The 14327-nt window shown below is 41.7% G+C and overlaps 1 pseudogene; it reads right to left on the bottom strand.

Moving 5' to 3' along the window:
• Window positions 1–12375: 12375 nt before the first annotated feature.
• LOC132010588 (peptidyl-prolyl cis-trans isomerase A-like) lies at window positions 12376–12869 on the bottom strand (annotated as a pseudogene).
• Between the last annotated feature and the right edge of the window lie 1458 nt (window positions 12870–14327).

Raw genomic sequence — 14327 nt, 5'->3', positions numbered from 1 at the left:
TCATTAAGGGCCAAAAGAAATTTATAAAAGCTCTTAGCCTGTGTCGATGCGCATGCAACCAGATTGCCATGTACTTCACATCGTGACGCACAGAACTATACAAGGCGTGTGTTAAAAGTTAGGCCAGGGGGAGCTCTCAGGGACATTTGATTTTAAATGGTTTGAAGCCAAAGATTTGGAATTCTTTTGCAGACGTCAGTTTTCTCTTACCCTGCTCGTGTTCTGTCATCCATTCATTTCTTTATCTTTTCATACAAAAACATTTACTGATAACTTTGTAATTCGAGGGAGCCCGTATTATTAGTCTGTTAGGATGAATAAACGTCATTTGGCAGGGACATGCCAAATGCCATATTCAGGATCCTTCCTGCTTAGAGGAAGAAGAAATAAAGTCTTTCCCCTGAGAATGTTCTCATGATGGACACAAGAAGCCTGGGGTGGGAAGTGGTTGCAGATGCTGAGACTCTGCTCTTTCTCTTCGAAGGCCTGCTCTGCCCTGGCACTTCGTGAAAGGCAGCCTCCTGCATGGTCTGGTCCATAGGGATTGAGTGGAAGCTGATTGTAACATAGCAGAGAAGGAGTTGTGGGGGAGGGGGGCAGTCCCGAGTATCGCTTAGCTATAGTTGCCCCATGCCAACGCTGACTCAGTCGCACAGCGGTTTCTCCAGCCAGATTTTTCAATTAGCTCAGCATATTGTCTGAGGGCTCTAAGTGCATATGTTGCTAGACTACATGGTTTGGGATTAGCCTTTTGGCAAATCCAGAAGCAATGTCATCCCTCATGGTGATTTTTATCTCAGGGGGCTCTTTATAGCTTTCCTACCAATAGACCTTGATCAGGGACACCCTATAACTTCCCCCAGACATTTCAATGTTTCAAAACATTGAACCTTGAATAGGATTCAAGGCTGTTTTTTGCTCTTATGCAAATTTCATCTTCCTCCTCCCACGCCCCCCACCCAACCTTGAAATTTTGTATTTGTGTTTCTATGGGGGAAGGGTAAAATCACTGTCTATCAACAGAGCTGGATTCTGTTCTCAAAGTAAAGGACAGAGGATAGTCAAATAAACCCTGCTTCACACATAGGCACCTGCCTCTGTCTGTTGTGTGCTAGATATTCTATGAGGTCTCAGGGGGTTAAATTCAAGTTCTATTCGAATAGCCACTCCTTTTCATTTACTATTACTTAAATCTGCATTTGCCCTACAGGGACAGTGTGGAGTGGTTGACACAGAGCCCATCTGTCTGCAAAGCCTAAAATATCTACTATTTGGCACTTTACAGAACAATACTTAAGGACCCCTGAGTAAAGACTGGGCATTCAGAAAGAAAAGCATGCTGTTTCTGTTCTCGAGGGGGAAACAAATTCATAAGAGCAAAAAATGGGTCTAAGTACCCTGAGTGCTGGAAGTAGAGAACAGGCACGTTAGCTCTTCTGAGGCACCTGGGGAAGGTTCCCCACCCAAGGAGGTCACAGTCTTAAGCTGAATTGCTTTCAATATCTGGGGAGGTGGAAGAGCATTTCCGGCTGTGGGGATAGCTTCTATGAAGGCCTGGATGCTCGCAGTATTCTGAGGGAAACTCAGGGCAGCTGGAGTGTAGGTGAGGAGGGCAGTATACCTGCATGTGGGCTGCAGGTGTGTTTTTAGTGGGCCTGGTCTGGGTCTAGAAGAGACCCTTATAGGCCACCTCTGAGCTGTTGGCCAGTGGAGGAGGGAGTGCAGCAGAGAAGTGACAAGATAGGATATATCCTTTAGAAAGATCGTGACTTCCACTGCAATGGGAAGGGGACAAGAGCAGGGCCAGAGGGAGGGGGGACATTGAAAGGCTTACTTAATACACATCCTCTCTTGAGGAGCTACAGCCCAGTTTCCTCCTTAAGATAAGTTCTCTGTCTCTATTATACCGATATCATGTCCTAGTTATAAAGATTCCCATCCCTGGATTGTTTAGGTTGTAAAGACTCCCATACCTAAGTGGTATTCAAAGCCTGAGCTCTCAAGCACTATTTTAATGGGTCCATTGAAATAAAATGGCAGCAAAAATGTTCTCCATGAAACCGTCATCTTTTTTTCGCAAGACATAGTGCATGAATTCACATTTTATATTTTATTTTGCTTTGATTATGATTACTTACACCTTTGCCTACCGCCATGCCAGGCACAGAGAGGGTGTCCCATTTATATTGATGAGTGGAAGAATGGCGGAGTGCAGCTGAGCATGGTGGCCTAGGGAGCCAAAGGGAGTGATGGACTCAGGGGACATTGATAAGTGTCTCCCAAAAGGCAGCTGGCCCCCTGGGAAAGCATCAGGAGAGGTGTCTAGGTCACACCATTCTTTGTTCTCTTCCTTGAGTAACTATCTCCACCGAAACAGGCACTAAAGAAAGTCAGCTTAACTATGTGGGAATAAGTAAACGTCACTTTCAGTATGACCGATGGGTTCAAATAGGATTCAGACTCCTTCTCTCTTTATTGTGGAAAATCTGCATCTTGTTTTTTGTGCTACCACCAGATTTCTCATGTTCGTGTAGATGGACATCTATGTGGTAGGCAGTTGTGCTGAAGTTGTTGTGGGACTGATGCAGTTGGAAGGTTGTGCTTTTGAAGGGTATGGATTTCAAGGAGCAGTCTTAGCTTTGGTTCTTACACAGCATGTGGTCATCCAGTGGGGGGAACATGAAGCCCTTCTATATCAGGTGTTAAATAACTGCTGCTTCTCTCGAGTGTGCCTCCTGATGTCGCGCTGCCCTTCCTGCTCATTCCTGGAATTGCCTGGGTTTCCCGCATGCTGTCTTCTACGGGATTAATGCTTGGCAGAGAGGACAGCCCTGGCTGCTGCTCCGGGATTCTGTCTGATTGGTTGGTATCAGAGCCAGTGGAGATACCAGTGAAGTTCTTGATCCAGAGCTCTCCTAGGACCCCAGAATTCTACACCTGTTTTTACCCACTACGCAGGGGTTGCCGTTGTGCCTGCCAGCTGGCTTGCCTGGCTCTTGTCCCCTGGTTCCTGTCCCTTGGCTTCCGCTTCTGTGTTTCCTTTATACCAGATCAAGCTTGAACCTTGGTAGGGGAGGTAGACCCCATGGCAGTGATGCTTACACTTGACAAGCAGATACCACCTGTCCTGGATTCCTGGTGTAGCAGTCGTCCACTGCAGGGAAGGGTGCCTACCCTGAAGTCACCATTGTGTTTTTGCTTGCAGTAGCAGCAACATCTGTGGGATTTGGGGCCTGAGAGACTTGGAGAGACAGGAAGAATGGGGGCAGGGGAGGGTGACAGAAATAGTGGACATCGAAGCAATGGCCAGACATGGCAGGCTTCCTTGCACGTTGGACACTCCTGACATAAGAGGGAGGTGGGGATGACTGGAGTCATGGGGATGAATCACATTTCTGTTTAATTACCTAACTCTTTGAAAATCCATGGAATACCCACTCCAACTACATTCATTTTAATAAATGTGAGAGCTAATGTTCACATGGGGCTTCTCTCCCAGGCATCATGTATGGTGACTTATCGGAGTCCTGTAAATAAGCACCACCATCCCCATTTTACAGATGAGGAAACTGGAGTTATTTATAATAAGTGTAGTATAGTCAGGATTCAAGCACATAAGCTGGAAGGCTTAGCTTTGACCTAATTAACTATGACAAGCCACCAAATGATTTCTGTTGTGACTTAGTTGATTATAGAGTCATTGAGTACAGAAAATATTTAGACATTATTATAAGAACTAGCAAAAATAAAATATGGAATGTAATTGCTGTTACTTGAGCAGAAGCCGAGAGAGGATTCAGTGCCATAAATAACGCATTGCTCTTGGTAAGAGAAGTTTACAGTTTAAGACTACAAATGACCCAGTGATTATCAAGAGATTGGAAGAGTTTGTTTATGGGCTTTCTGTCAAATTGTGACTGAGACATGGATGAGGCTAGTGTCAGCCTAACAAAGGATAACACCAATAATTTATAACATTGGGGGGAATATTCATCAGGTAAACAACAGTTGTTACAACTTAGATGACTTGGTAACCAGGTCCATAAATATATATATGGTTTAGTTTAGTTAAAGATAAAATTGGGACAGAGGTTTTCATTTTTGGTTTATATATTTATTTCTCTACACAGTTGTTAGGTGTGTTAAATGTAACTTGATATTGTAGTTACATAGTGAAATAAATAGGTAGACTGATGGATATGAAAAATGCATCATAAACTGTAACATGCCCATAAATTGTAATGGGAAGCATTAGTGTACTATTTTATACATGTACATATATTTTTTTTAAAAAAGCAAGACTAAAACGGGTTAGAAATATGCTCTTGATTTAATGCTGGGGCTGGGAGTCAATACTTCTCCCCTATAAAATAATTGAATCTATGTGGTAGCTCAGTTGTGTGTAGAAATGTACTTCAATTGAGGTGGTATAACACAGTGATAATAGCATGCATTTTGAAGTCATAGGGATCTGGGATTTATTTACCTCGAGTCTAATCTTTGCAAAGTTGACAATTTCTGAGCCCATTTTCATTTTTGTAAAATGTGGGTAAAACGTCTACAACCTTAAGAATTAGGAATGTCATACTCCTATCAGTGCCCTGAATATATTGATAAATAATATAGTTTATTTCTGGCATCTTCCATTTCTCCTTTATGCTCTCAAGAATTTGGTCTCCGGTTCATTTATTTTAAATTATTATCCTAAATGCAAGGAAATTCTATTTTAAATTAAAACCCATTTTTTAAAATTACAAAATATGTAGTCATATAGAAACCTTGGGAGGCACTGAGAAACAAAGAACAAACGGAACACTTATTTCTTTCATCCCTAGAGAGAATCATTATTAATTTGCCCAGTCTTTTTATGCATAAATATATCTTCTTAAGAAATATTCCATATTCTATCTTGTAACCGGCTCTTTGCCCCTGAATTTATAGTGAATCATTTCCCTTTGTCATTAAATGTGCTACAACATTTAAATGGCTATATGCTGTGTGAATATAAAAGCCAAGGACGTTATGACTTGCAAACCAAGTCTCCAGTTACTTTTGGGTTTGTTTTGTTGTGTTTTGTGTTTTGGTGGATGGGTGGAAGAAAGTATGAATTGTTTTTAAGGTATGTTTCTCATATTTGTTTTCCCTAATCATGGTTCATTGGTTTTGAAAGATGTGACTCAGTCCATACCTTATGCATGACAATGCCAGGATTTAGTAGCATAACCCTCTCAGGGAATTCATTGCCTGCCAAGACCTAGAACCACAAGATTTACTGATGCCAGAGAATTTGCTATCAACAGGAGTCACAGGAAAGGCATAGAGTTACTGTCTGTCTGCAGTTATTCCTGCAGGAGCACCTGCCTTCCACTCTGCACCAGGCACTCAGGTTGCCTGAAATATGCAAACCAGCAAGTGACAAATGCTTTTCGGAAAGGTACAATTGCATTCAAATTGAAAATGGGGGAAGTTGACCAAAGAAGAAAGAAAGAAAGGCATTAAAAATTAATCATCCCAGGGCCATAAAGTCAGCTGTAAACCCTTAGCAATAAAAAATTAAATGAAGAAGTTAATGTTTTAAGCAGAGATTTAAATTTTCCAGGGGGGGATCATGACAGCTGCAACCGATCGGGGAGCTTACAAGATTTACAGGGGAAGCCCAAGCGTCTCGTCCCACAAGAGGCTCCAGAACGCATAAAACAGTCATCAAATAAAACATCATTTATATTATTTAGTATCTTTGTGAAAAACCTTGGCCATAAAAGGAAATGGCACTTTTGACCGACCTAGAATATTGTTCTATTCAGGACAGATTAAAATGGCAAAAAGTGCAGGAATGCTAAAAAAACATATCACTGCTATGAAAAGCCCAGAGGAAATATTACAGAAATATACTATATTAGGGAGTTGTACAGCTCCAAGTAATAATATTTATCTATCTGTCTTTCTAGTTCTAATACCAAAGCCTAAGCCTGTACCTGGAGTCACACATTTATTGGCGGGTTGTCCTGTGGTGGGCTTAATGAATGGTCAGGTCTTCGGACTCCAAATGGAAAGTTGAACCAGACTGATTACAGTTTCCGAGCAAAGTTGGCGCATATTTTAGGATTTTCCTGACAAAGTTAAAAATTGGGCCCAGAGCGATCTAGATATAGTGGTTAAGAGAACTGGTTTTGGCAGCAAAGAGATCCCTCCTTGAAACTTGGCTATGCCACTTGCTGCAAAACCTTGGAGAAATTGCTTCTGTTCTTCAAGCCTTCCTTTCTCCATCTCCAAAATGGGCATGGAAATAATGTTATTCAGTTCACAGGGTGGTGGTTACGAGAATTAATTTAGGTATTAGATAATTAACATTTAGCACAGGTCTGGGTACTTTGTGAACCTTTGGTAAATGGCAGCTTCTTATACTATTTTCCTGCTAGATAGTCATGTGGTGGTCAGATAGATGTGTAGGAATGATAGGAAGACAGCCTGGGTGGAACTCCAGGTGAGTGCTGTCTTACCGCCTGTAGGTATTCTGGTCCTGTAGATTCTCAGGTCATCTCAGGTCATGATCCCATGGTCCTGGGATCGAGCCCCGTATTGGTCTCCCTGCTCAGTGTAGAGTCTGCTTCTCCTTCTTCCTCTGCCTGCTGCTCTGCCTACTTGTGCTTTCTAGCTCTCTGTCAAATAAATAAATAAAATCTTAAGAAAGGGGGGGGGGGCACCTGCATGGTTTAGTCAGTTAAGTGTCTGCCTTCGGCTTAGGTCATGATCCCAGGGTCCTGGGATTAAGCTCCACATCAGGCTCCCTGCTCCACCGGGAAGCCTGCTTCTCACGCTCCCCCTCCCCCTGCTTGTGTTCCCTCTCTCACTCTCTCTCTGTCAAATAAAGAAAAATTTAAAAAAAAATCTTAAAAAGAAAAAAGGTCGGGCCTTGTTTCCAGGTTCTGGCCAGCTTCAGGGGACAAAGTAGTCACCAGGATCTTTTGAGAAGGAACTTCTTCTAGCTCAACTTCCCTGGGTTTACCCACAGAAATATGTTATTAATGCTTAGCAATGCTAGGAGGGAAGGTTCCAGCTGTTGAGAGGAATTAACACTTATTTAGCTATTTTTTCAAGCTCATTAAAGTTTATGGTGCTCGCGTTTATGCACTGATGCTGTTTCTGTGCTGTACTGTCAGTCTTCAGTTACAGGAAGCAGCTGAGACGTGGAAGGATGTGGACCTCCGATTATTGGTATGTCAGATGAGAATAATGAAGCAATCTTTTGCAATTATTATAGTCTTTTCATTCCAAGTGTTCTTTCAAATGAATTAAGTCCAGTTGCTTTTCCCATAGAAAGCCGGCGCTTCCTATAGGCCCTGGGCCAGCATTCTTCTCTTAGTCTGTCTGACTTTAGTATCACTCTCATCCATTCAGCTACCCAAATCAGAACCCCGAGTCGCATTCCATGTGAATGTGAGTGTGAAGAGACTCACTCTTCCTGCGAACATGTGGCCAGCGAATCCTCTCACTTCTGGTTTCTGAACTACATCTACCTTCCTTTACTGCTACAGTTTCCATTGCCGGCATCTCGTGGTGCCTTTTAAACTCTGTGCTGGTCTGCCTTTGTGCAGTCTTGATCCCCTCCGGCCAGTCATTTCCAAGACAGTCGCCATATTCTTCCTAAAAGGCAAATGTGCTTGTGTCCCTTCTTTGCCTAAAAACCATTCAGTGAGTCTAGTTAGGCACCTGTTTGGTGTGTTTCCCACCCCTTCCATCTTTCTTGTCACTGGCCTGTGAGAGAATCTTGCAGAATTGCCTGTGGCTCTCCAGTTGATCAAACTTTGTCGTGCCTTCATTCCCTCTACCTGAAATTTGCCCCCTCCAGCTCTCTTCTGTTGAGACCTCGTGGAGATAAGCTTATATGATGCTTTTTCTAGGACCCATTCAATGACTTGATCCCACCTTTCACCTCACCATCACTCAGTCATTCTGTGTTTCCAAAATAATGAATGTTTCCAAAATAATGTGCTGTGATGTGCTGATTACAAGTTTATTTATCCCACTATACTCTAGACTCCTTGAACACAGGAATGGTGTCTCTTTGTGTTTGGTGCTAGGGACATAGACATTGAGTGTAGTAGATGCTAAATGATAATGGTTGAATTATTGGATGGATGGATGGATGGATAAGTGAAATGGTACTCCTGTTCCTTTTCTGATTCCCAGCTGCTCTCCATTCTCACTGCAATCTCAAATCTGGGCCTGTTTTTAAAGGCTGAGCCCTTATTATTCCTAACTTTTTCCTCCCTCATTAAAATCCCTCCTTTTTTTCTGCACTCATTTTAATAGCTGTTAGGAAAAAAAAAATAGTAAACCATTTTATTCCAAATTGTGAATGACTCACTATCTTCACATTTTCTATTTTTAAAATTAATTCTTATGCCTACTTTCAGTTTTAAAAAGACGGTATAAATTCCTACGTGAGATTTCAACAAAGATACTAGGCCAAAGGGTATAGCTTTGCTCTTTCAAGTTACCTTTTTACTCTGAGTACATAGGCCAGCCTGGTTTCACAAAAGAAGAGCTTCCATTTTATGAAGTTAAGAGACAATATTGTTAATATAACAACAATAATAATACCTTCTCATGAGTGCTTGCTATTGATTGTCTACTATACTAAATCCTTTCTATATATAATCTCATTTAGTCCCCAAAGATAGCTCTGAAAGATAGGCCTCATTTTTCCCATATTGTAGTTGAGTAAGCGGAGATACGGAGAAGTCCAATGACTTGCCTCAAGTCACACGATTAGTAAGTGGAAAGCTGGGATTTGAAACCAAGCTTTCCAAAGCCACTCAGCCTGTGCCTCCACCATGCCAGCCTGACTCTCCACACTGAGCAAGTACAGTGACTTCTCAGAGAAACAGATTCAAACAGATTCCAGTGAACAGATTCAGGAAGTGGGGACTCAAGGGAGAGATGAGGACGATGTGTTCGTTCTGGATGGAATGATGCTAGTGATCAGTAGTGATGAACATTTCTGGCACACCAGGCACTATTCAAAAACAAAAAACAGAAACAACTTCTCAAGTAAAACATGAAGAGAAGAAAATGGAACTAGAAAAATTAAATTCTGAAAGTAACTTGCTTAGGTTGTTCAGTTAATAAATAATGAAGAGGGGATTTAGTAAGAGTTCCAACAACAAACACTCTTATTTTATCAGTTTGATTGAAAAAAAACCAAAAAAACCCTGAAGTGCAATGTAGTGTTCATTTTGATAAGGGCCTTGATATTTATATATTTTGTCTCTATTTTTAGAGCCACCAGCCTAGGAAGTCTACAGTTTTGAGGGTCTTTTTGCTTTGGGCTGTGCTGTCTACATCGCTCTTCCTCTGATCTTTCAGAGGTGTTTATACTTTTTTTTTTAAGAAGAGAAATTCTAAGTGCTAATTCAGTAGATTGCCTGTAAGTGAGACACTGGGACCTGTTGATGTGCGTTTGTTCCAGTTCTCGAAACATCCTTTTATTGGTCTTGATGGAGGGCTAATTCCTCACAGGCTCCATTACTTCTCACTCATACAAATGCCTTTTCTTTCTTTTCGGGATTGTGATAGCTTTAAGAAATGAGGTCAATATTTCAAAGGCATAATTAATTTAGTATGCCTCCTCTTTCATTAGGCAGCTCATTTTCTCCTGAGCCTCTCTTTCTCAGCGTATCTGCAAAGCCCTCCTCAGACTCCCTTAATTCCTTTTGTGAGCACTAGCTCACTTTTCTTTTCCTTCCCTCCTTTCTTCCTTTATTTCTCCCTCCCTCGCTCCCTTTCTCCCTCCTCCCTTCCTTCTTCAGCTTTATTCTCATTCCTTCATGTTCTTTAACCTGACAAATGTCATGAATTCTTTCCACAATGTTTATTCTATCTTCAGTGACAATTTATGTCTCTGCTGGGTACTGTGGGCCAAAAGTCACTGTGGTTCCATCTGTCTAGCTTAGTGGGAATGTCCACAGGGTGAGCTGTAGCCCAAGTTACACTTTGGTGGGACAGCAATGCTTATGATAAGCACAGGAGAGAAGCGACCAGCTGGCAAATTGGACAGCTTATTTAAAAAAAAAAAAAGAGTTAAAAATTTTTAATGATCGTAAACTACGTATGACATAAGATTTGGCATTTTAACCACTCTTAAGTGTGCATTTCAGTATGTTAAGTACATTAATTGTTGTTGTGTAAATGATCTCCAGAACTCTCTTCATCTTGTAAAACTGAAACTCTATACCCATGAGACAACAACCCCCACTTCCCCCTCCCCCAGTTTAAGAAACCACCAGTCTACTTCCTGTATCTGAATTTGACTACTTTAGGTACTTTGTATAAGTAGAATTCTACAGTATTTGTCTTTTGTGACCAGTTTACTTACTTTATCACAATGTCCTCAAGATGCATCCTTGTTGTAGTATGTGTCAGAATTTCCTTTCTTTCTAAGATTGAATAATATTCGTGTGTGTGTGTGTGTGTGTGTGTATGTACATTCAGAAGTGTAATTCCTGGATCATATCGTAATTCTATTTTTAATTTTTTGAAGAATTGCCATACTGTTTTCCAAGTGACTGCAACATTTTACATTCCCACCAATGCCCAAGAGTTGTGCACAAGAGTTGTGATTTCTCCACATCCTCACCAACACTTATCATTTTGTATTGGTTTTGACAGTAACTATCCTAATGGGTGTGAGGTTGAATAGCTTGCTTTTAAGGAGATTGGGAGAAGTTGAAGTTGAATGTGTTACAAGGATTTCTAAGTTGTCAGTCTGAGGGAGGAGAGATAGTGTGTAACACCAAGCAGCCTTGGCATCAGGTAGGAAAACTGGTCTGGAATCAAGGGATTCTGATACAGCATAAGGAGATGAACTCAGGACTCAATTTTGAAAGAAAGGGTGAGAGAAACCTGTGAAAAGGTTGGTCTCAGCCAAACACTGTTTAAATTCACAGTGAGATCTCAATGCCCAGACCCAAAAGACGCATGCAGGCAAGTTGGGGCTTCAGTGGGGCGGCTCCCACCAGATCGTCTCACAGCCACTGGGGGGTTGTGTTCACTTTTTGTTTCAAATTAAGTATTGGAAAACTGAGTTCAATTTAAATAAGTTAGTTTGATAGGAACTGAGTTGTGTTTCTTGAGCCAAGGAGAAGTTGTCCTGATGTGGGAAGGAGGATCAGTGAAATGTTGGTTCCACTTACGAAAACCAAAATTCAAGTGTTCCTCTGGTTTCTGGGTCCCACCGACCTACAGATGTGAGGGGAGAGTGGAGTTGTGGAAATATCATGAGAGAAAGCATATCTCAATAAGAAATGAAAGGTTGAGAGGAGTGACTGAATGAATGACACAGGATTGATCCCACTGGGTCAAAGTACAATGGATAACCAATTCCTTGCTATGTCTTTTTAAATACATGACTTGAGGTTATGTACAATGTTCCAGTTTGTTAGGGGGGATTTGAGCAGAGAAAATAGAGTGTGATGACATAATTTTTCTGATGAGTCTGATGTGTAGATATTTGTAGGTCTTTTTTCTTTTCCTCTTGGCCCAATTAGCTCCACAAAGGCAAAAAGCTAATAAATGCCTATTTGAGGTCAGCCAGTCATTTTCTAGGTAATACACATGTTTAGTGCTCCTAATATGATCCTCAAAATAACTCTACCAGGACTGTCTTCTTATTCCCTTTTTATAGATGAAGAATCAGAGGCTCACAAAAGTTCAATAAATTTTTCAAGAATTCAGAGCTAAATGATGAGACCAGGAAAGGGTTATTGGTAATCTTATGCCAAAGCCAGGATCCCTTACAGGAAACCACCACTTCTAGATTATGCTGATTAGAATATGCAGTGTGGGTTACATATTCTCCTCACCCTGACCTTGACTTAGTCTTCTCACCCTAACCTTGACTTCTTTACTCTAACATACCTGGTTTTTGCTTCTGACTACCTTGCCTTTGCTGCAATGCCAGTGTTTTAATGGAATGATCTTCACTCATGTCATAGGAATGGTCTCTGAGTTACCGTCTTTCATGTTGGTAATTAAAGCCTCCCCCCACCACCACAATCCTTGGAGAAACAGCCCCATTAAAACCAATCCTAGGAATATGACTTATTAATTCTTACTATGTAGTTACCCTATTTATTTATTTGCTTATTTATTTATTTATTTATTTACTGTTGTTTAGTTTTTATGTCAAAATCATAAACTTAACTCTGCAATCCAGCTAGACTTGGAGGGGAGTAAGGAAAATATGGACCCCACAGAACTGCAGTAAGAGCACAAAGCTTGTAGGATATTTCAAGCAAATGGGAGTGAAGGGGTGCTCCCTTGACCTACAGAAGGAATGGGCTGGTAGTTAAGATAAAACGTGAGTAAAATTTATTAGATTTGTCCACAGTCTGCATTGGTGATCTTCTTGTTGGTCTTACCATTCCTGGATCCAGAGCTATGCATGGCTTCCACAGTACTCATGCCCTCTTTGACCTTGCCAAAGACCACATGCTTGCTGTACAACCCCTTAGTCTTGGCAGTGCAGATGAAGAGCTGGGAACCATTTGTATTGGGTACAGCATTTGCCATGGACAAGATGCCAGGACCCATGTGCTTCAGGATGAAATTCTCAACATCAGATTTCTCCCCATAGGTTGGCGGACTTGCCACCAGTGCCATTATGGTGTGTGAAGTTCCCACCCTTGCACAAAATTCCCTGAATAATCCTGTGAAAGGAAGACCCTTTTTAATGAGATCCTCTCTCCCCAGTGCTCAGGGCACGAGAGTTTTATACTGTCTTTGGAACTTTGTAAACAGCTTGAAGGAGATCCGACCCAAGGGCTCACCGGCCATGCAAGGTCAAAGAACATGGTGGGTTTGACCATGGTTGGGTGGCCTGGGTGGCTCTGGAGCAGGGTTTCAAGGCAACTAGTTATCCATTTTTTTAAACATTTTATTTATTTATTTGACAGAGATCACAAGTAGGCGGTGGGGGGGGAGGGGGTAGCAGGCTCACTGCTGAGCAGAGAGCCCGATGTGGGGTTCGATCCCTGGACCCTGAGATCATGACCTGAGATGAAGGCAAAGGCTTAACCCACTGAGCCACCCAGGTACCCCTATAGTTATCCATTTTAATCCTCATAACAACCTATAGGGCCAGGCACCAATATCCCTGTTTTGGGGATGAGGCAGTAGAGATGCAGAGAGTAAGAATTTGCCCATGGTTGGGGCTTCTGGATTGTTGAGCATCCAGCTCAGTTGGTTTAGTGTCTGACTCTTGATTTTGGCTCAGGTCTTGATCTCAAGGTCCTGAGATTGAGTCCCGCATCAGGCTCCGTGCTGAGTGTACAGCCTGCTTAAGATTCTCTCTCTCTCTCCATCAGCCCCTCCTTCTTCTTCCTGTTTGAGAAAAACAAAAAAACAAACAAACCCCCAAAACAAAACAAAACAAAACAAAACAAAACAAAAAAACCAGTTTGTCCAAGGTTCCTCTACTAGGTGGTGGAGACAGGAACTGAGGCTCAAATGCCACTCAGTGCCAAATGTTTTGAGCCTGGAGTTTCTATTTTTGCACCATAAAGAGCTTCATTACATTTTTAAATTAAAGGATTGGTTGAGTGGATTTTTATTTAATAACCTCTTTACTCGATCCCCAGTTTATAGATTAAGCAGTTGAGGATAAGAACAGTCACATGGGAATGGAGAGACAGAGCTGGGGTTTGTATCTAGGTTTAATGGTCCTCAACCCCTCATGTGGTACCAGATAGGGAAACTTGGGTCTGAATTATCTCCATTCAGGGGCTTTTTAAAATACATTAATTACTGAATTCTCCCATTTAGCTTGGGAAACCTCTGGGGCTAAACCTCTAAATGCTGGTCTTTGGTTCAAACGCTCTCCCTCCTCCCCTCCAGGGTAACTCTCAGCTCTAGAGGAGAAGGTACAGTTGGTGATAAGAAGGCATGTGGATTTCATAGACTGTAACCTGCGGCTGTGTCTAGTAGAGATGAGCAGGCTTTTGAGTCCAGTCCAGGTCTGGCGCCAAATTTCTTGTTCAACCTCATCTGTTAAACGTCTGTCTCATAGTAGTGCTGAGAGAATTGTAAAAAATACTGTGTGCAAAGTGCATACAGCATGATATCGGACACAAGGGAAGGGCTCAGTGCACCATTGTTATAATGAGAACTACGTTTACTTGCCTTGGGCTGAGAGGTATGATTTTCCTGAGCAGGAGACCCTGCACAGAAGAACTAAGTTACACTTAATTCATCGCCATGATGTTTGTCTTCTTTGACCATAAGTGTTTATAATTTCACAAGGGGGCTATGAATACTCATGGGTTTAT

The sequence above is a fragment of the Mustela nigripes genome, chromosome 1, assembly GCF_022355385.1.
Source record: "Mustela nigripes isolate SB6536 chromosome 1, MUSNIG.SB6536, whole genome shotgun sequence".
Taxonomy (NCBI): Eukaryota; Metazoa; Chordata; class Mammalia; order Carnivora; family Mustelidae; genus Mustela; species Mustela nigripes.
The sequence above is the reverse complement of the archived record's forward strand: the minus strand, read 5'-3'. Positions and strand labels throughout refer to the sequence as shown.